Source organism: Pogoniulus pusillus, chromosome 27, assembly GCF_015220805.1.
Source record: "Pogoniulus pusillus isolate bPogPus1 chromosome 27, bPogPus1.pri, whole genome shotgun sequence".
Lineage (NCBI taxonomy): Eukaryota > Metazoa > Chordata > Aves > Piciformes > Lybiidae > Pogoniulus > Pogoniulus pusillus.
Window position 1 is genome coordinate 632,751 of NC_087290.1, and position 19,709 is coordinate 652,459.

Sequence of the window (19,709 nt, forward strand, 5' to 3'; positions counted from 1 at the left end):
CCAGAGATAAATCAAAGGAAACTGAGGAGGGTAGGCCAGAGCTAGGGGTAAAAGCAGCAGCCCAGCTGAAGTGCATGTACACTACTGCACGCAGCATGGGTCACAAACAAGAGGAACTGGAAGCTCTGGTGCTGGAGGAAAACTATGGTGTTGTTGCCATCACTGAAACGTGGTGGGATGGCTCACATGATTGGAGTGCTGTGATCAATGGCTACAGACTCTTCAGGAGAGACAGGCAAGGGAGAAAGGGCGGGGGAGTGGCTCTGTATATTAGGGATGCTCTGGATGTCATGGAGGTAGAAATCAAAGATGATCAAGTTGAGTCATTATGGGTGAGACTTAAGGCAAAGGCAAACAAGGCTGATATCCTGGTTGGAGTCTGTTATAGACCACCCAACCAGGAAGAAGAGGTTGATTTATTGCTCTTTAAGCAACTGGAGGCTGCCTCAAGATCACCTGCCCTTGTTCTGGTGGGCGACTTTAACCTACCAGACATCTGCTGGGACTTAAACACTGCAGAGAAGAAGCAGTCTAGAAGGTTTCTGCAATGTGTGGAAGACAACTTCTTATCCCAGCTGTTACGTGAGCCTACCAGGGGGGCAGCCCTGCTTGACCTGCTGCTCACAAATAGAGAGGGGCTGGTAGGGGATGTGGTGGTTGGAGGCTGCCTGGGGTCCAGTGACCATGAAATTATAGAGTGTTCAATACATGAGAAACCAGGAGGGGCATCAACAGAACCTCCACACTGGACTGCCCAAGGGCAGACTGCAGCCTATTTAAGGAACTAATTCAGAAAGTTCCTTGGGAAAGAGCCCTTAGAAACAAAGGGGTCCAGGCAGGTTGGAGCTGCTTCAAGAGAGAACTCCTGCAGGCACAGGAGCAGGCAGTGCCATTGAGCCGGAAGATGAGCCGACGAGGGAGGCAGCCAGACTGGATGGGCAGGGAGCTGCTAAAGGAATTAAAGATCAAAAAGAGAGTGTATCACCTTTGGAGAAGAGGGGAGGTGTCCCAGGAGAAGTTCAAGGAAGTTGTTAGGTCTTGTAGAGGAAAAATGAGAGAGGCAAAAGCCCACTTGGAGCTCAGGCTGGCCACGGCTGCCAAGGAAAATAAAAAGTGTTTCTTTAAATATATGAATGGCAGAGAAGGGCCAAGGACAACCTCCAGTCCTTACTAGATAGAGAGGGGAACAGAGTGACAAAGGATGAGGAAAAGGCAGAGGTGCTTAACACCTTCTTTGCCTCAATCTTCACTAGTGGGACAGGTTGTCTCCAGGACAGCTGGACTCCTGAAGTGGTGGATGGAGGCAAGGACCAGTATAGTCCCCCTCTAATCCATGAGGAAGCAGTAAGGGACCTGCTGTGTCATTTGGATCCTCACAAGTCCATGGGACCGGATGGGATCCACCCTAGAGTGCTGAGAGAGCTGGCAGCTGAGCTGGCCAAGCCACTCTCCATCATTTATCAGCAGTCCTGGCTCACTGCAGAGGTCCCCAGAGACTGGAAGCTGCCAATGTGATCCCATTCACAAGAAGGGTCATAAGGAGGAGCCAGAAAACTACAGATCTGTGAGCCTGACCTCAGTGCCAGGCAAGGTCATGGAACAGATAATCTTGGGTGCCATCACAAAGCACCTACAGGATAGCCAAGGGATCAGGCCCAGCCAGCATGGGTTTAGGAAGGGCAGGTCCTGCCTCACCAACCTGATCTCCTTTTATGATCAGGTTCCTGCCTGGTGAATGTGGGGCAGGCTGTGGATGTAGTCTACTTGGACTTCAGCAAAGCCTTTGACACTGTCTGCCACAAGAAGCTCCTAGCCAAGCTGGCAGCTCATGGCTTGGACAGATTCACTCTGTGCTGGGTCAAGAACTGGCTGGATGGCAGAGCTCAGAGAGTGGTGGTGAATGGTGCCACATCCAGTTGGCAGCTGTTACTAGTGGTGTGCCCCAAGGATCAGTGCTGGGCCCAGTCCTGTTCAATATCTTTATTGATGATCTGGACAAGGGCATTGAGTCCAGCATCAGTAAGTTTGCAGATGACACCAAGCTAGGAGCAGGTGTTGATCTGTTGGAAGGTAGGAGAGCCCTGCAGAGGGACCTGGCCAGGCTGGATGGGTGGGCAGAGGCCAAGGGGATGAGATTGAACAAGGCCAAGGGCAGGGTTCTGCACTTTGGCCACAACAACCCCAAGCAGCACTACAGGCTGGGGACTGAGTGGCTGGAGAGCAGCCAGGAGGAAAGGGACCTGGGGGTACTGATAGATAGTAAGCTGAAGATGAGCCAGCAGTGTGCCCAGGTGGCCAAGAGAGCCAATGGCATCCTGGGCTGCATCAGGAACAGTGTGGCCAGTAGGACAAGGGAGGTTATTCTGCCCCTGTGCTCAGCACTGCTCAGGCCACACCTTGAGTGCTGTGTCCAGTTCTGGGCCCTTCAATTCAAGAGAGATGTTGAGGTGCTGGAACATGTCCAGAGAAGGGCAACAAAGCTGGTGAGGGGCCTGGAGCACAAATCCTATGAGGAGAGGTTGAGGGATCTGGGCCTGTTTAGCCTGGAGAAGAGGAGGCTCAGAGGTGATCTTATTACTGTCTACAACTACCTGAAGGGGCATTGTAGCCAGGTGAGGGGTGGCCTCTTCTCCCAGGCAACCAGCAATAGAACAAGGGGACACAGTCTCAAGTTGTGCCAGGGTAGGTATAGGCTGGGTGTTAGGAAGAAGTTCTTCACAGAGAGAGTGATTGGCATTGGAATGGGCTGCCCAGGGAGGTGGTGGAGGCACCGTCCCTGGGGGTCTTCAAGAAAAGACTGGATGAGGCACTTAGTGCCATGGTCTGGTTGACTGGATAGGGCTGGGTGCTAGGTTGGCCTGGATGATCTTGGAGGTCTCTTCCAACCTGGCTGATTCTATGATTCTATGATTCTATCTTTTGCTTGCTCCACACCAACAGATTGTCAAGGACCACAGCTCTGGTTGGTCTGTGGTCTCAGTGTTATTCCTGGGAGAGGATAGTCATAGAACTACAGAACTGTTGAGGTTGGAAGAGACCTTTAAGATCAAGTCCAACCCCTCACCCAGAGCTCACAATGCCACTGCTGCTGCTGCTGAGCCACTGAGCCATCTCCTTCACACCACATCCACACAGTTTTTAAACACCACTAGGGATGAGGATTTCACCACCTCCCTGGGCAGCCTGGGTCAGTGCTTGAGAGCCTTTGCTGGGAAGAAATCTTGATTTCCATCCTGTAGATGGAGGAACAAAAGCAGAGAAAGGTTAAATGATTTGCTTGAGGAACTCCCCTGGCTAACGGCAGATCCAGGATTAACACAGACTCACAGAATGTTAGGACCTGGCAGGGATCTCCAGAGAGCATCGAGTCCAAGCCTGTCAGAGCAGGCTCACCCAGGGCAGGGCACACAGGAACACATCCAGGTGGGTCTTGAAGGTCTTCAAAGAAAAAGACTCCACAGCCTCTCTGGGCAGCCTGCTCCAGACCTCCAGCACCCTCACACCAAACAACCTTCTCCTCATACTGGCTTCCAGCTTGTGCCTGTTGTTCTTGTCCTGCCACTGGGCACCACCACAAGAGCCTGGCACCTGCATCCTGACACCCACCCCTCAGATATCCACAGACATTGCTCAGGTCCTCTCTCAGCCTTCTCCTCTCCAGCCTAAACAGCGGCAGGGCTCTCAGCCTTTCTTCACAGCAGAGATGTTCAACTCTCCCCAGTCACCCTGACAGCCTCTCTTGGACCCTGTCCAGCAGATCTGTGTCTCTCTCTTGAGCTGGGGAGCACAGAACTGGACACAGTGTTCCAGGGGTGGTCTCAGCAGAGCAGAGGAGGAGGAGCACCCCAGGACACCCGTGGCTCTCTTGGCCACAAGAGCACATTGCTGATGTGCCTCCCAGTGTCTGTCTGGGCTATGGCCAATCACAGAGGGGGCAGAGGCAAATAACTCAGCTGCCAATGGATTTCCCTGACCTGTGCCTGTGAACTCAGCCACTCAGTTCTCCCTGTGTACCTTTATCAAAGCCAGTGAGAGTTCCCTGGGAGATGAATTGGACCTGCCTCATTTATGCAGTGCTGTGTAATTGCTGTGGGGACAGGCTGGGGCCGCTGGGACTGCTCAGCATGGAGAAGGCTCCAGGGGGACCTCAGAGCAGCCTTCTACTATCTGAAGGGGCTCCAGGAGAGCTGAGGAGGGACTTTTGACAAGGGCTGGGAGTGACAGGAGGAGGGACAATGACTGTGAGCTGAGAGAGGAGAGATTGAGAGTGGAGATGAGGAAGAAATTGCTGAACGTGAGGGTGGGCAGGCACCGGCACAGGTTGCCCAGGGAGGCTGTGGCTGCCCCTCCCTAGAGGTGTTCAAGGCCAGGCTGGGTGAGGCTTTGGGCAACTTGTGCTGGTGGGAGGTGTCCCTGACCATGGCAGGAGTTGAAGCTGGGTGAGCTTTAAGGTCCCTTCCAAGCCATTCTGTGGGTCTCTAAAGACAACACAAGGAGCAGCAGTCCACCCCCACGGCCCCCCAGAGGAAAGCATCCCGGAGCGCGCCGGGGTTCGAGTCACAGTGCCTGGAACCAGCGGCAGGGTTTGGTTGCTGCAGTTCAGCTCTGCAGGCGCAGCTGCAGGTGGTGCCTGCGGCGCTGTTCGCAGGCTCTGCTCGCCTTCTGCGGAGCAACACTAACACCTAGTGGCTAAACGTCCCAGGCCCGGGCCTCCGTCCTTCCCGTCAGGAAGCTGGGGTTGGAGGGGACAGTAGTGTGACTGACAGCTTTGCCTTGCAGGGCCCACGCTTGGGATCTCCAGGGATTTGCCATTTGCCCTTCCCCCACCTCCCCCTGCTCTCCATTCAAAGCGGTAGATGAAGCACGAACCTCTCCTCCCGGCTCCCAGACCCCTGCCCTGCCTCACGGAGCAGGCTGTGCCAGGCTGCCTTGATCTGTAGGTGGGTGGGCTGCGAGGGGCCACAGCTCCTGCTGCCAGCTCAGAACACTCAGGTTTCTGTAAGGCTTCCAAGCTGTTTTCTTTTCCTCTCGTTTTCACTTGTATTTGTCTGAGAAGGATGCAGCAGATTCTCTGCTGGACACTGGTGACCTCAGAGCATCTGGTAATGTGGTGTTAACTTGCCTGTGCTGAGGCAGACCAGACTGAACTGTCCCAGGAAGCATAATTGCCTGGGATGTGGTCTGCCGGATTGTTTGCCACCATCACCTGGGACTTCAGCAGAGAGGGGCCCTGGGAAAACAGCAGTTGAGAGGAGAGAATCACAGAAGTTAGAGGTTGGAAGGGACCTCCAGAGATCATCCAGCCCAACCCCCCCACCAAGTGTCACCCAGAGCAGCCTGCACAGGAATGCATCCAGGAGGGTTCGGAAAGTCTCTAGAGAAGGAGACTCCACAACCTCTCTGGGCAGCCTGCTCCAGCCCTCCAGCATCCTCACTCCTCATGTTGAATTGGAACCTTTTCTGTTCCAGTTTTTATCCATTGGTCCCTATCTTATTGCTGTACACCACCCAAAAGAGCTTGGCCCCCTCCACTTGACACCCACCCCACAGGTGTCTGTAGACGCTGTGCACATCTCCTCTCAGTCCTCTCCTCTCCAGACCATCTCCATAGGGAGATGCTCAACTCCCCCAGTCATTGTTGTGGCTCTCCCTTGGACTCTCTCCAGCAGGTCTCTGTCTCTCTTGAACTGGGGAGCCCAGAACTGGACACAGTACTCCAGGTGTGGTCTCAGCAGGGCAGAGCAGAGGGGGAGAAGAACCTCCCTAGCCCTGCTGGACACACTCTGCCTGATGCCCCCCAGGATGCCATTGGCTCTCTTGCCCACAGGGGCACATTGCTGCCCATGCAGAACTTGCTGCCTACCAGCACTCCAAGGCCTTTCTCCACGGAGCTGCTCTCCAGCAGGGCAGCCCCAGCCTGTCCTGTGCCGGTTGTCATTCCTCCCCAGAGGCAGCACCCTGCCCTCGTCCTTATTGATCACTGTGAGGTTTGCCTTCCCCCAGCTCTCAGCCTGTCCAGCTCTGGTCGGATGGCAGCACAGCCTGAGGGGTCTCAGCCCCCCTCCAGTTCTGTATCATCGGGGAACTTGCTGAGCATGCACTCAATGCCCTCATCCAGGTTGCTGATGAAGATACTGAACAGAACTGGGCCAGTGATAAAACAAGAAGAGAAGCAAGTATCGCAGTGCAGGATGCTGCAGTGGTTTGCAGGTGTCCAGCTGGCAGCCTCCAGCAGAGCACAGGGGATTTGTCCCAGATTTTTTGTGCATGGTCTCTAGGTAATTCTTGCCTTTGTTTCTTTTTTATTTTCACCCTTTTTAGGTGCTTCAAGGAGATGAGATAATTGTTTTCCATGTACTGAGCCTTCCCTGAACTGACTGACAACAGATTTAGAGAGGTGAGCTGGAGAACAGGCAGGAGGGGAGTCTGGTGAGCTGACAGAGGAGGTGAAGCAGGCTCTGAAAGAGGTACTGCTGCAGTGGCACTGCTGAGGCCACACCTCGAGCACTGGTATTAATTCTGGGCCCGCACTCCAAGGACACCGAGGGGCTGGCCCAGAGAAGGGCAATGAAGCTGCGGAAGGGTCTGGAGAACAGGGCTGGGGAGGAGCAGCTGAGGGAGCTGGGAGGGTTCAGCCTGGAGAAGAGGAGGCTGAGGGCAGAACTCATTGCTCTCCACAGCTCCCTGAAAGGAGGCTGGAGCCAGGTGGGGGTTGGGCTCTGCTTCCTAGGAACAAGTGATAGGAGGAGAGGAAATGTCCTGAAATTCTGCCAGGGGAGGGTTAGGTTGGAGATGAGGAAAAGTTTCTTTATTGCAGGAGTGGTCAGGGATTGGCACAAGCTACCTAGGGAGGTGGTGCAGTCGCTGTGCCTGAAGGCATTCAAGAAACCTGCAGCCATGGCAGCTGGGGACAGGGTTGAGTGCTTGGACTGGATGATCTTAGAGGACCTTTCCAACCCAAGCAGGTCCATGACTCTGTGATTCATTTGCTTCGCTTTGAAGCTGTGTTAGGTAAAGAAGTGCATGAGCTGTAGCTCTCCACTTCATTTACTGGGTTCACATGGCTTCGAGACACAGTTTCTGAGGAGGGTCCTGCACAAGGACTCTCACTGCTCTTTCTGCATTCCCAGAAGACAACAGCTTCACTACAACCCAGCAAGCTGTTAGCAGTGGTAAAGGAGCCTTAAACCTGGAAACACAACGCAATTAAATCAGAAATATGAAGCTGAGGAGGCTCAGTGCAATCAGCCACTGACAGTTACAACTGATGGGAATTATAAAACACCCAGAGAGGGAAAGAAAGAGGCCTCCCTCTGCACTGGGACAACAGGAAATCCCCTGGATGTAAAAGTCCTGGATTTAAGAATGGAGAATCTAAAGGTCTAGTTCAAATTAAAGATTTTATGACTGAGGACTCCATTAAATCTTTGAACACTTACAGTAAGGAGGTTGGAGTGCTTCCAAGCCCAACTCTTTATGTGCTCACCAGTAACAGATTATACTCCTGAACTTGTCCTGGGAAAGCAGGAATGAGCAACTGCGCTAATGGAGTGACTGCGTTAATGGAGTGGTTGCATCAATGCAGCTCGATCTGGGGCTTGCTGAACCAGAGGAGAACTCCTACAATGTGTGCTGGGGTGAAGCCCAGTGCTTGCATCACCCTGCTCAGGACACCACCAGCCAAGCCAAGAGGAGAAGATTTAAGTTTTCGTATTATTGAAGAACAATAAAATAAAATGCTAGGTCAAATCACAGAATTCAGTGGTTAGAAAACCCTTTCAGATCCTCCAGTCCAACCACTCTGACTCAACCAAGGCTGGTGCTAACCCATGGCCCTCAGCACCACAGCTCTGCCTCTCTGAAACCCTCCAGGGATGGGGATCCAACCACCCCCCAGGGCAGCCTGGGACAGGCTTTGAGAATCCTCTCAGAGAAGAAGTTTCTTCTCATGTCCAACTTAAATCTCCCCTGATACAACTCAAGGATGCTTCCTCTTGTCCTGTCACTTGTTCCTAGGGAGCAGAGCCCAACCCCCACCTGGCTGCAGCCTCCTCTCAGGGAGCTGCAAAGAGCAATGAGGTCTCCCTCAGCTTCCTCTTCTGTAGCCTCACCACCCTCAGCTCCCACAGCTGCTCCTCTCCAGCCCTGTTCTCCAGATCCTTCCCCAGTTTTATTGTCCTTCCCTGGACCTGCTCCAGCCCCTCAGTGTCCTGGGAGTAAGGGCTGCAAAACTGAGCCCAGGACTCAAGGTGTGGCCTCAGCAGTGCCCAGCCCAGGGGGATGATCCCCAGTGCTTTCCAGAACTCTTTCTATTTGCAGGACACTTCTCATGGTCATGCACCCTTTGAACTGTGCCTCCAGAAAAGGAGGGGCCTTCTTTCAAATGCATCAGTGGCAAAAGGAAGGGCAGAGCACAGGTGGACATGCTGCTGAGTGGTATGGCAGGTATGGTAACAGGGGCTGCAGGGATGGCAAAGCTGCCGAATGCCTTCTTTGCTTCAGTCCTTGCTCCTAAGAGCAAGGAAGCAGGACTGGAGGGGACACTCCACCAATTGGTTGGGACTGGGTTAGAGATCTCTTGTACCAACTGAAGAACACACACCCATGGGCCCTGATGGGCTGCATCCATGAGTGCTGGGAGAGCTGCTGACACTGCTGCTGAGTCTCTGCCCATCATTTGTGACAGGCCATGGAGAGTAGGAGAGGTGCCTGGGGACTGGCAGAAAGCCAACGACGCTCCAGGCTGCAGTGAGGGCAGGAAGGAGGACCCAGGCAACTGCAGAGCAGACAGCCTCACCACCATCCCTAGGAAGCTGTGGAGCAGCTCTCTCTGAGACCATCTCAAGCCACATGGAAGAGAAGAGGGTCATCAGGAGCAGTCACTATGGCTTTACCAAGGGGAGCTCTCGCTTGGCTAACCTGACAGCCTGTATAGCATCTTGGAGATTTTATCATTTCCAATTTCTCCCTCTCTATTACATCTCATCTTGCTTCTCTTCTTGTTTTATCACTGGCCCAGTTCTGTTCAGTATCTTCATCAGCAACCTGGATGAGGGCATTGAGTGCATGCTCAGCAAGTTCCCCGATGATACAGAACTGGAGGGGGGCTGAGACCCCTCAGGCTGTGCTGCCATCCGACCAGAGCTGGACAGGCTGAGAGCTGGGGGAAGGCAAACCTCACAGTGATCAATAAGGACGAGGGCAGGGTGCTGCCTCTGGGGAGGAATGACAACCGGCACAGGACAGGCTGGGGCTGCCCTGCTGGAGAGCAGCTCCGTGGAGAAAGGCCTTGGAGTGCTGGTAGGCAGCAAGTTCTGCATGGGCAGCAATGTGCCCCTGTGGGCAAGAGAGCCAATGGCATCCTGGGGGGCATCAGGCAGAGTGTGTCCAGCAGGGCTAGGGAGGTTCTTCTCCCCCTCTGCTCTGCCCTGCTGAGACCACACCTGGAGTACTGTGTCCAGTTCTGGGCTCCCCAGTTCAAGAGAGACAGAGACCTGCTGGAGAGAGTCCAAGGGAGAGCCACAACAATGACTGGGGGAGTTGAGCATCTCCCTATGTAGAGCTGGCGGAGCATTGTAGCGGTTTAAGAGCTAAGGCTCTCTTTTGGTTCTAAATAATAAACCTGTGAGAGCAACTTCCTGGACATTCTTTTGACTATGGAATCAGTGAGCAGGGCACTGCCTGCAAAAGGGAAATACTGCTGAAGTCTGCCATCCACTGCTCTGCCAGCTGGTATGCAAAGCCACTGTACAAACCAGTTCTCTCTCTGGGCTCTGGGGCGCTGGCTCTGGGGCTGTGCCTTCGCCTCTCTGACTCCTCCACACCTTGTACCAACTTTTTCCTGATAACACCTGAGCCTTGCTGGGTTTGTGTCTAGGGGGAAAGAAGAAGGTGGCCCAGGCCCCTTCTGAGTTTTCTTTGTCCAGTAGGCAGGACAGGATTTCTGTCTGGTTTCTCAGGTGTAAGTAGTTGTGTACAATGTAAGTGCATGTAAATGTACTTTGTATACATGCTTGTAACTATAGCTTGCTGCAAAGCACAGCTTTATCTCACTTAGAAGCCATATGGGCTGGCCTGGCACGTTTTATTTGAGGGGTAATTCCTCAAACCCACCACAAGTCTTCTCTGGAGACTTTCAGACCCCCCCGGATGCATTCCTGTGCAGACTGCCCTGGCGGGGTTTGGACTCGATGATCTCTGGAGGTCCCTTCCAATCCCTAACGTTCTCTGATCATTTTTACTCTCAGGACCTTGTCATTGCCTTTCCATTTCTATTATCCTTGCAAGAGCCACCATGTACAATGAATCCCTAAACCCTGTGCCATAAAGGCAGGCACTGGAGGCTGCCTGACAGCTCTGGTAAGTCAGGGAGTTCAAGCAGACTCCTCCTGGGTGCAGACTGACAGCCCACGAATGCTTCCTGCCTGGAGGTTGTCAGGCAGTGGAACCTCAGGGCATTATTTGGGGATTGGTTTTACAGCTGGAGGGAGATTGACCTCCCCTAGGAAGAACAGAAATCAGAGATGGAGAAGGTGGCAAAGGGGAGGTTTAGGTTGGACATTTCTTCTCTGAGATTGCTGTCAAGGCCTGGCCCAAGCTGCCCAAGGCAGTGTTTGAGACCCCATCTCTGGGGGGGTTTCGAAGCTGTGCAGGTGTGGTGCTGAGGACCATGGTTTGGTGGTGTCCTGGCAGTGCTGGGTTAAGAGTTGGACTGGAAGACCTTAAAGGTCCCTTCCAACCCAGACAGTTCTATGATTCCACCAAAGGCAGATCTGTGTTCTCTGCCAGCAGCTGGGGACTGCAGAGCACAATTTAGTAGTCCCAGTTTGGGTCATTTAGAAATGGAAGTGAAGAGGGGAGGGAAATCTGCAGGTATCCAGTTCAAGAAGGTGCTCAGACTACACTTGTCTGACAAAACCACCCAGAGGCCCTGGGAGAGGGCTGCATTTTGGATAGCCCACGAGTTGTGTTAGCCATTGGTGACTGTGACAGAGTAGGTTGTGAACACCTCAGCTAGCATTAGGGTGGAGGTGCAGAGCCAAGAAATGCTTGGAGCCACTTTAGGCTTTAATGCCTGCAGCAATTCTTTCATATTTAGCACCTTAGCTGCCTTTGTATCGCTTCCATGGAGGAGTCTGCAAGACTCAAGAGAGGAAATTAGGTAGAGAGCCAGCTGAAGAGCAAGGCAGGGCCACTGGACAGTGCTGGGTGATTGCTGCCCTTGGAGTGATCGGAGCAGAACCTTCCTAAAGATAAACTGATAGAGCTGGAGAATATTCTCTTGCACTAACCCCCAGAGCTCACAGCCTACCTCACAGCTGGAGAAAACAAGAGCCCAGCCAGCAAGCATGGTGCTGAGCTGCACTGGGGTAAGGACAGAGCATATATCACTGAGGTGTTACTGCTGGTACCTAAACCACTGAGGAGTTCCTGCGCCAAGTGCTCCTGGCAGTGCTGCTCACTCCACCTACGGAGCCGATGGAGAGGTCAAAGCAGGGAGCAGGAGGAAAGCTCTTTGCTTTGCTTTCCAGCTCTCAGCTACAAAGCAGGAGGGAGGAGCTTTGGTGTTACCTCCTTTAAAAAGAGATCTTGCTGGGATTCAGACACTGATTGTCAAACAATGAAGAGAATTCATCACATCAGTGCAGTCAGAGGCTGAGAAAACGAGGAGGCAGTTCAAAAAATAGGGGCTTGGGAAGAGGATGAAGGCAGAGAAGGGAGAGGCCCCTCTGAATGCTTCAAGACAAATGGACTGTCAGCGGTGAGTGGGGTCTGTGAGCCCAGCTGCAGAGTGCTTCAGAGCAGCATGAGGTGAGGCTAAGGGGGGCAGAGCTCTGACAGGTGGATTGTGGCTGCCTTTTACCACTGGCACACAGAGACAGGGGAAGCCATGCTGGAGCAGGCTCTGGGGAAACAGAGGGTCCTGCAGCGCTGTGCTAAGGTCCAACACAGCAAAAAGCATAGAACCATGGAACTGTTTTGTTTGGAAAGCCCTTTAAGCTCATCCACCCCAACCATTCCCTAACTGTGAGGCCTGGGGCCAAACCATGTCCCTCAGCACCACAGCTCTGTGGCTTTGAAACACCTCCAGGGATGGAGATTCAGCCACCTGCCTGAGCAGCCTGTGGCAGTGTTTGAGAACCCTTTACAGTGACCAACTTTCTTCTAATGTCCAACCTAAACCTCCTTTGGTGCAACTTGAGGCCATTTCCTCTTGTCCTACTGCTTGTTCTTTGGGAGAAGAGACCAACCCCCACGTGGCTCCAACCTCCTTTCAGTGAGCTCTGCCCTCAGCCACCTCTTCTCCAGGCTGAACACCCCCAGCTCCCTCAGCTGCTCCTCCTCAGCCCTGTTCTCCAGACCCTTCCCCAGCTTCATTGCCCTCTGCTGGATCTGCTCCACCATCTCAGTGTCCTTGTGGAGATGATGCAGGAAGGCACTGACTGGCAAGAAGTTTGGAGTGTGAAGACAAGACTGCTGGTCAGGAAGGAGCTTGTGAAGTGAGGTGGAGGAGAGAAGAAGGAGAAAACATAGCTGCTATTCATCCAGCTTAACTGCAGCCAGCAGGGGCCAGGAGGATGCTGAGAAGGCTGGAGCACCTCTCCTATGGGGACAGACTGAAAGAGTTGGGGCTGTGCAGGCTGGAGGAGGCTCCCAGGTGACCTTCCAGTATCTGAAGGAGGCTACAAAAAAGCTGAGGAGGGACTTTTTAGGCTCTCAGGAGTGGGAGGAATGGAGCAAGGCTGGAGGTGGGGAGATTCAGCCTGGATATGAGGAGGAAGTTGTTGAGCAGGAGAGAGGTGAGAGGCTGGAATGGGTTGCCCAGGGAGGTGGTTGAGGCCCCATGGCTGAAGGTGTTTGAGGCCAGGCTGGCTGAGGCTGTGGGCAGCCTGCTTTAGGGTAGGGTGTCCCTGGGCATGGCGGGGGTGGGGTGGATCTTTGTGGTCCCTTCCAACCCTGACTGATTCTATGATTCTGAAGTGAAAATACTGGAAACCATTTCAGACCTGAGCTGGGCAGAATCAGGCTGAGGAGGTGATGGTCCTTGTGCAATGCCTACAGTGCAGCAATTTGCAGCTGGCAGTCTGCAAACTTTTGAAGGACCACAGCCAACTTCCAGGGAGGCTCTGAAAGCCAGGTAAGAAAAGCAGACTGTTGTGGCTGGGCCTCATTGTCACAGCCCAAAGGGGAAGTTCCTGGGAGATTTGGAAAAAAATAATCCATAAAAGCTGGAAAAATATGGATGGAACATTCTGATCTGCTGTGTGGCCAGCAGGGCCTCCAGTCCCCCACTGCCTCCACCCCAGTTCTGCACCTTGGCTCCGCAGGGGCGTGCAGCATCTGGGAAGGGGATGCTGGTTTCCATAAACCCTTTCTGATCTGCTTTGTGTGATCCTTTCCTTGCAGGTTTTGCCAGGGAGTGAGGTGAGCCCACTGCCTTTTGTGTGACTTGTGGGCACAGGTTGGAACCCAGCAGGTTCCATGTGAAGAGGAGAAGTTGTTTGGTGTGAGGGTGCTGGAGGCCTGGAGCAGGCTGCCCAGAGAGGCTGTGGAGTGTCCTTGTGTGGAGAGCTTCCAACCCCCCTGGGCCATTGTGCTGCTGGGCAAGGTGCTGTGGGTGAGGAGTTGGACTGGGATCTCCTGAGGTCCCTTCCACCACCACCATTCCATGGTTTTGTGACTTGTGCAATACAGAAAGCAAACCCAGAGTCCCAATCGTGTTGGGTTGCCCAGGTCAGGCAGCCAGAGTCCCTGAGCAGGCTGAAAAAGGCAGGAGTCCAAAATGGTAACAAAAGTCTTTGCTTCCCTGAGTTTCGGCCAGAGTCCATGGCTGGGATGGATTTTCACATTACCTAAGTGTTCATAGACTCACAAAATGGTCTGGGTTGGAAGTGACCTCCAAAAGGCATCCAGTCCAATCCCCGGCTCTCAGCAGGGACATCCTCCACTAGAGCACGGTGCCCAGAGCCCTGTGCAGCCTGGCCTTGGATATCTCCAGGGATGACTGTCACTGTTCTGGTAGGGCATAAATCCTGCCAGGCTGGTTTAACCCTTGCTCTCCTCTTCCTGTTGCAGGCCTGGGAAGTTGAGTCTGGTGAGCAAAGCCTTGAGGGCTAGAGGCTTATCACCAGGTGTCTTGTGCTGCCCCTCAGCATGCCTGCATGGACAAACGAGGCACAAAGCTTTGAATTCATTGGCCAGAACAAGGGTGCTAGTGCCTGGTGGCCACTTTGGTTTTCAAAATGAAGTATTTAAAGAGGGTCGATTTAGAAACTGCCTTGCTGCCTTTGTGCCTTCAGCCTTTGTGCCTTCCTTCCTGCCTGCCTTTGTGCCTTCAGCCTTTGTGCCTTCCTTCCTGCCTGCCTTTGTGCCTTCTGCCTTCCTTCCTGCCTGCCTTTGTGCCTTCAGCCTTTGTGCCTTCTGCCTTCCTGCCTGCCTTTGTGCCTTCAGCCTTTGTGCCTTCCTTCCTGCCTGCCTTTGTGCCTTCTGCCTTCCTGCCTGCCTTTGTGCCTTCAGCCTTTGTGCCTTCAGCCTTTGTGCCTTCTGCCTTCCTTCCTGCCTGCCTTTGTGCCTTCAGCCTTTGTGCCTTCTGCCTTCCTTCCTGCCTGCCTTTGTGCCTTCAGCCTTTGTGCCTTCTGCCTTCCTGCCTGCCTTTGTGCCTTCAGCCTTTGTGCCTTCCTTCCTGCCTGCCTTTGTGCCTTCTGCCTTCCTGCCTGCCTTTGTGCCTTCAGCCTTTGTGCCTTCTGCCTTCCTTCCTGCCTGCCTTTGTGCCTTCTGCCTTCCTGCCTGCCTTTGTGCCTTCAGCCTTTGTGCCTTTCAGCCTTCCTGCCTTTCTGCCTCGGTGCCTTTCAGCTTTCATCCTTCAGCCTTTCTGCCTTCCTGCCTTCAGCCTTTCCCCGTGCGTCATAGCCAGGTGTTTGCAGCCTGCCCCCGGAGCTCGGCAGCAGCATCTCTTCTCTCCTTGCCCCTGCCTGGGCTATTTTGCCCTTTCCCTCGGGATCATTATGGCGAGTTGGAGGCGTCTCTGGTGCGGGAGAGGCGCTCGGGGCCGAGGGGCGGCAGCAGACCTGCTGCAGCGAGTGCCCAGGCTCCGCGGGCATCGTTAGCTTCTCTCCTGTGCTCCAGTTGCTATTTTCCAGGTTCCAATGGCTTCAGCTGGTTGATTCTGTGCAGCTCCTCCCTGCCGACTGAGCCCCACAGCACCGCAGGGAACCTCCCCAAGTTTCCGAGTGCTAGTAATAAAATGAACACTGCTGCAGACATTAACGTTCAGGAGCCAACGCTGACTGCCAGCCCCCAGAGCAGCCCCAGCGCGGGGCAGCGGGGCAGCAGGTGGCGCAGCCCCGGGCAGTGCAGGAGCCCCAGACGGAGCTGGAGGCAGTGCCTGGGTGCTGCTGGCAGATGGAGGCAGGAATGCCAAAGGTGTCCAGGCAGAAGCAGCACAGACACAAAGGAGGCCCAGCTCTCCCCTGGGCCTGCCCGGCCAAACCCTGCCAAAGCCTCCCCAGCAGGCCCAGGAGCAGGCCCAGCTGCCCCTCCCTGCCGGGATAGGCCTCCCAGGCCACAGCAGGCCTGGAGGCCCTGGGCAGGCTGCACTGCCAGGCCGAGCGGTTGGGGCAAGGCTGCAGCCTGCCCGCAGCAGGGGCCGAGCGCTGCAGCTCAGGCCAGCGAGCCAGAGCCGGCTCTGCAGGGAGAGCCAGGAGGGCAGCAGGCAACAGCGGGCAGCAGCCTGCCCACCCTCCGGCCACGCTGATCCCCTCCCCGGGCAGCTGCTGCCTGAGGCCTTTGGGAGCAGCCTGTGTCCAGCCTGCCTGCAGCCCCTGCAGCCTCTGGAAGGATGTTGTTAGGGCTCCCTGGTGCCTGCTCCTCTGCAGGCTGAACAAGCCCAGCTCCAGGGCCCTGCATGCTGAACTGCTGCTGGTGAGAGTGGTGCTGTGTCAGCTCTGCTCCATTTGAGTCCAGCTGTGACTGATGTGTTCCAGGGCAAACTCAAGAGATTCAGGTTAAGAGAAAACACAACACAGCCTCTACAAACCTTCACCTTGGCTCAGGTTTGGTTGCACTCCTCTGTAACAGATGTGTTACAGTAAAACCATCATCTGGTGAGCAACAACCCCAGGCACCAGTACAGGTGCTGGAAAGCAGCTCCACGAAGCTCTGGGAGTTCTGGTGGACAACAATGTCCCCACGGGACAGCTATGTGCCCTTGGGGCCAAGAACGCATGGAGAAGAGTGTGGTCAGCAGGGCTAGGGCAGGTTCTTCTCCTCCTCTGCTCTGCTGAGACCACCCCTGGAACACTGTGTCCAGTTCTGTGCTCCCCAGCTCAAGAGAGAGACACAGATCTGCTGGACAGGGTCCAAGAGAGGCTGTCAGGGTGACTGGGGAGAGTTGAACATCTCTGCTGTGAAGAAAGGCTGAGAGCCCTGCCGCTGTTTAGGCTGGAGAGGAGAAGGCTGAGAGAGGACCTGAGCAATGTCTGTGGATATCTGAGGGGTGGGTGTCAGGATGCAGGTGCCAGGCTCTTGTGGTGGTGCCCAGTGGCAGGACAAGAACAACAGGCACAAGCTGGAAGCCAGTATGAGGAGAAGGTTGTTTGGTGTGAGGGTGCTGGAGGTCTGGAGCAGGCTGCCCAGAGAGGCTGTGGAGTCTTTTTCTTTGAAGACCTTCAAGACCCACCTGGATGTGTTCCTGTGTGCCCTGCCCTGGGTGAGCCTGCTCTGACAGGCTTGGACTCGATGCTCTCTGGAGGTCCTCTCCAACCCCACCATTCTGTGATTCTAAGGGGCTAACAACACTGTGACTATTCTGCAGCTGACCATGGGCTTTCTTGGAGCTCTAAATGGTGCTGGACAGCTGGGATGGCAGCACAGTTCTGGAGCTTAGAGGTGTGACAGCACTTTGCTACCTTCTGGAACCTCCTGGCAAACTGAAAACACTGTAGGGAACAAATCCTGCTTTTGCTGTGTATCCTGGTTTGAGCTGGACCAGCACTGATTCTGGTCTGACTTCCCAGCTTGGGCTTTGCTCAGTGAGGCCCTCCCTGCAGCTCAGGCTCTCCCAGTGGCTGCTTCTGCCTGGGAGAAGCTGATGGGGAGAATCAATACCAAGGACTGGGCTGCAGACCAATGGCACTGCTAAATCTCGTGCCCCATGCTGGGCTGCAGTAAGTCAGACACCTGCAGGGAGGAGTGGGCCAGGCATAAGAGCCTCAAGTGACCAACAAAGGACTGCATCTCATGGACAGCACCTTCAGGATCAAGCTGAGGGATCCAAGCAACCTGATTCAGACCAGTCAGAGTTCAAGGTTGGGAATGGAGATAAATGGAGAATACTGCATCCAGGATTGGTGTCCCCAGCAGAAGGACACAGAGTCAAGAGGAGGCCACAAAGATGATCCAAGGGCTGGAGCAGCTCTGCTATGAGCACAGGCTGAGGGAGCTGGGGGGTGCAGCCTGGAAAAGACTCCGGGGAGACCTTAGAGCTGCCTGCCAGTAGCTGAAGGGATCTTACAGGGAGGCCGCAGGGAGACATTTCATGAGGGAGTCCAGAGACAGGCCAAGGGGGAATGGTTTGAAGCTGAGGAATAGGAGGGTTAGAGTGGAGCTGAGGAGAAGGTTTTCCAGTACAAAGGTGGTGAGACTCTGCAGCAGGCTGCCAGGGAGGTTGTGGATTACCTCCTTCCTGGAAGTGTTCAAGGCCAAGCTGGATGAGGCCTCGAGCAGCCAAGTCTAGTTGAGAGGTGTCTCTGCTCATGGCAGGGAGGTTAGAGTAGATGACCTCTGAGGTGCCTTGCAACCTAAACCTATGTATTTATGGTCACCAGTGTCAAGCCACTTCAGTGTCTGGGAGCCAGGGAGGGCTCCGTTCTGACTTTGATCCCAATCCATGTATTCCCTGAGCCCAGTTCCAGAATCCATCTCCTGAATTTGGTTCCCATCCACTGCTGAGTCCAGTCTGGGACTTCTTGCACAGCATCAGTGGTGATGGTGACTCAGTGACACCAGAGGGTTTGTGTCTCTTTGCATCTATTTAGTGTCATCGTTATTCGTTTCATTAAAGCTGGGTTAGTTTCTTTCCCAACCCGTTAGTCTCTCTCCCTTATTCCCTTTCTTTTCCTTTTGGGAAGGGAGGGGGCTCCATGGAGAACCTCTGGCACTCATCCCTGACCCTTGATACTGCCTCATTACAGTTTCTTCCCTTGCAGATAAACAAAAGTCAGCCTGAACTTGGAGTGTCCCTGTGGTTGTCTGTGCTCCTTTGGCTGCGCTGCAGGTATTGGCTGCCTTGTATCTGGTGTCTCTGTTTCAGCCAATTCTGGAGGCTTTCACCAAACATTCTCTGCTCAGGTGTGCTCAATTGACCAGAGAGCTGAGAACCACTCCAGGCTGTGTGGAACCCCATGTGCCTAAGGGATTGTCCTTCCAGCCTGACAGAGTAAGGCTGTCACCTGCAGGGAGGGTGAGCAGTGTGGGGGTGGAAGGCCACCAGGGGTTGCTTTGTCCACGTAGCACAGTCAGGAGGCTTGGTAAACTGACAGCCTGGCCCTTGCCTCTTGTCTCTTTCTGCCCGTGTGCACTCTGCCTCTGCCATCTTCAGCTGCCCTGGGGAGATGTATCTGAGTGCCTGGGCAGATGTCAGTCCGTGTGCGTGCCGTGGGAGCGAGCGTCAGGCAGACACAGGCTCGCTTCGCCTGGCCAAGACAGCTAAGCTCATCCAGGCCAGCATGAGCCCAGCACAGCCAGCCCAGCCCTGAGCCATGGCCCTCAGCACCACATCCCCACGGGTTTGAAACCCCTCCAGGGGGAGACTCCACTACTGCCCTGGGCAGTCTGGGCCAGGCCTTGACAACACTTTTGGGGAACAAACTGTTCCTCGTGTCCAACCTGAACCTCCTCTGGGGCAACTTGAGGCCATTCCCTCTCATTCTAACACTTGATACTTGGGAGAAGAGACCAACCCCCACCTGGCTCCAACCTCCTTACAGTGAGTTGCAGAGGGTGATGAGCTCTGCCCTCAGCCTCCTCTTCCCCATACTGCACACCCCCAGCTCCCTCAACTGCTCCTCCCCAGCCCTGCTCTCCAGACCCTTCCCCAGCTTTGTTGCCTTTCTCTGGGCCTGCTCCAGCCCCCCAGTGTCCTTCTTGGAGTAGGGGACCCGAAACTGAGCCCAGTCCTCAAGGTGTGCCCTCCCTGCTGCCGAGTCCAGAGGGCCAATCCTCTCTGGTCTTGCTGGCCACATAAAAAGTGTAGCTTCATGTTTTGAAATAAATGATGTTTGGTTTGTCAGAGGGGGACTGGACAGGTTCCCAGGGCTCTCTTCTGCCAGCTGATAGATGGGATGGGTGTTTGTCTTGGCTGGCTGTGTCGCCTCCATCTCTCTGCTTCAAAGTTATCAACATCGCTTGGAGAAGTTGTTCAGAGATGTTGCTCTGGTAATCATCTTGGGGAGAAAAGCAGTTCCCTCCTTCCTGCTGCTGTGTTTGATGGGGTTATGCACATGTGCTGCAAACACCCCACTCACTGTCACCCTCGACTCTCCCCTGACAGCAGGCAGCAGCAGGCAGCAGCAGGCAGCAGCCCTTCTCCTCCCCTTCCAAACACCAGCCTGGAAGTCAGCTCCTTGTTTCCTTCCATTTTAAATCAGCCCCAGAGAGCAGAAGTAAGTGTGCACTGGGGACAGGGCAGAAGCAATGGGAGCATGGAGCCT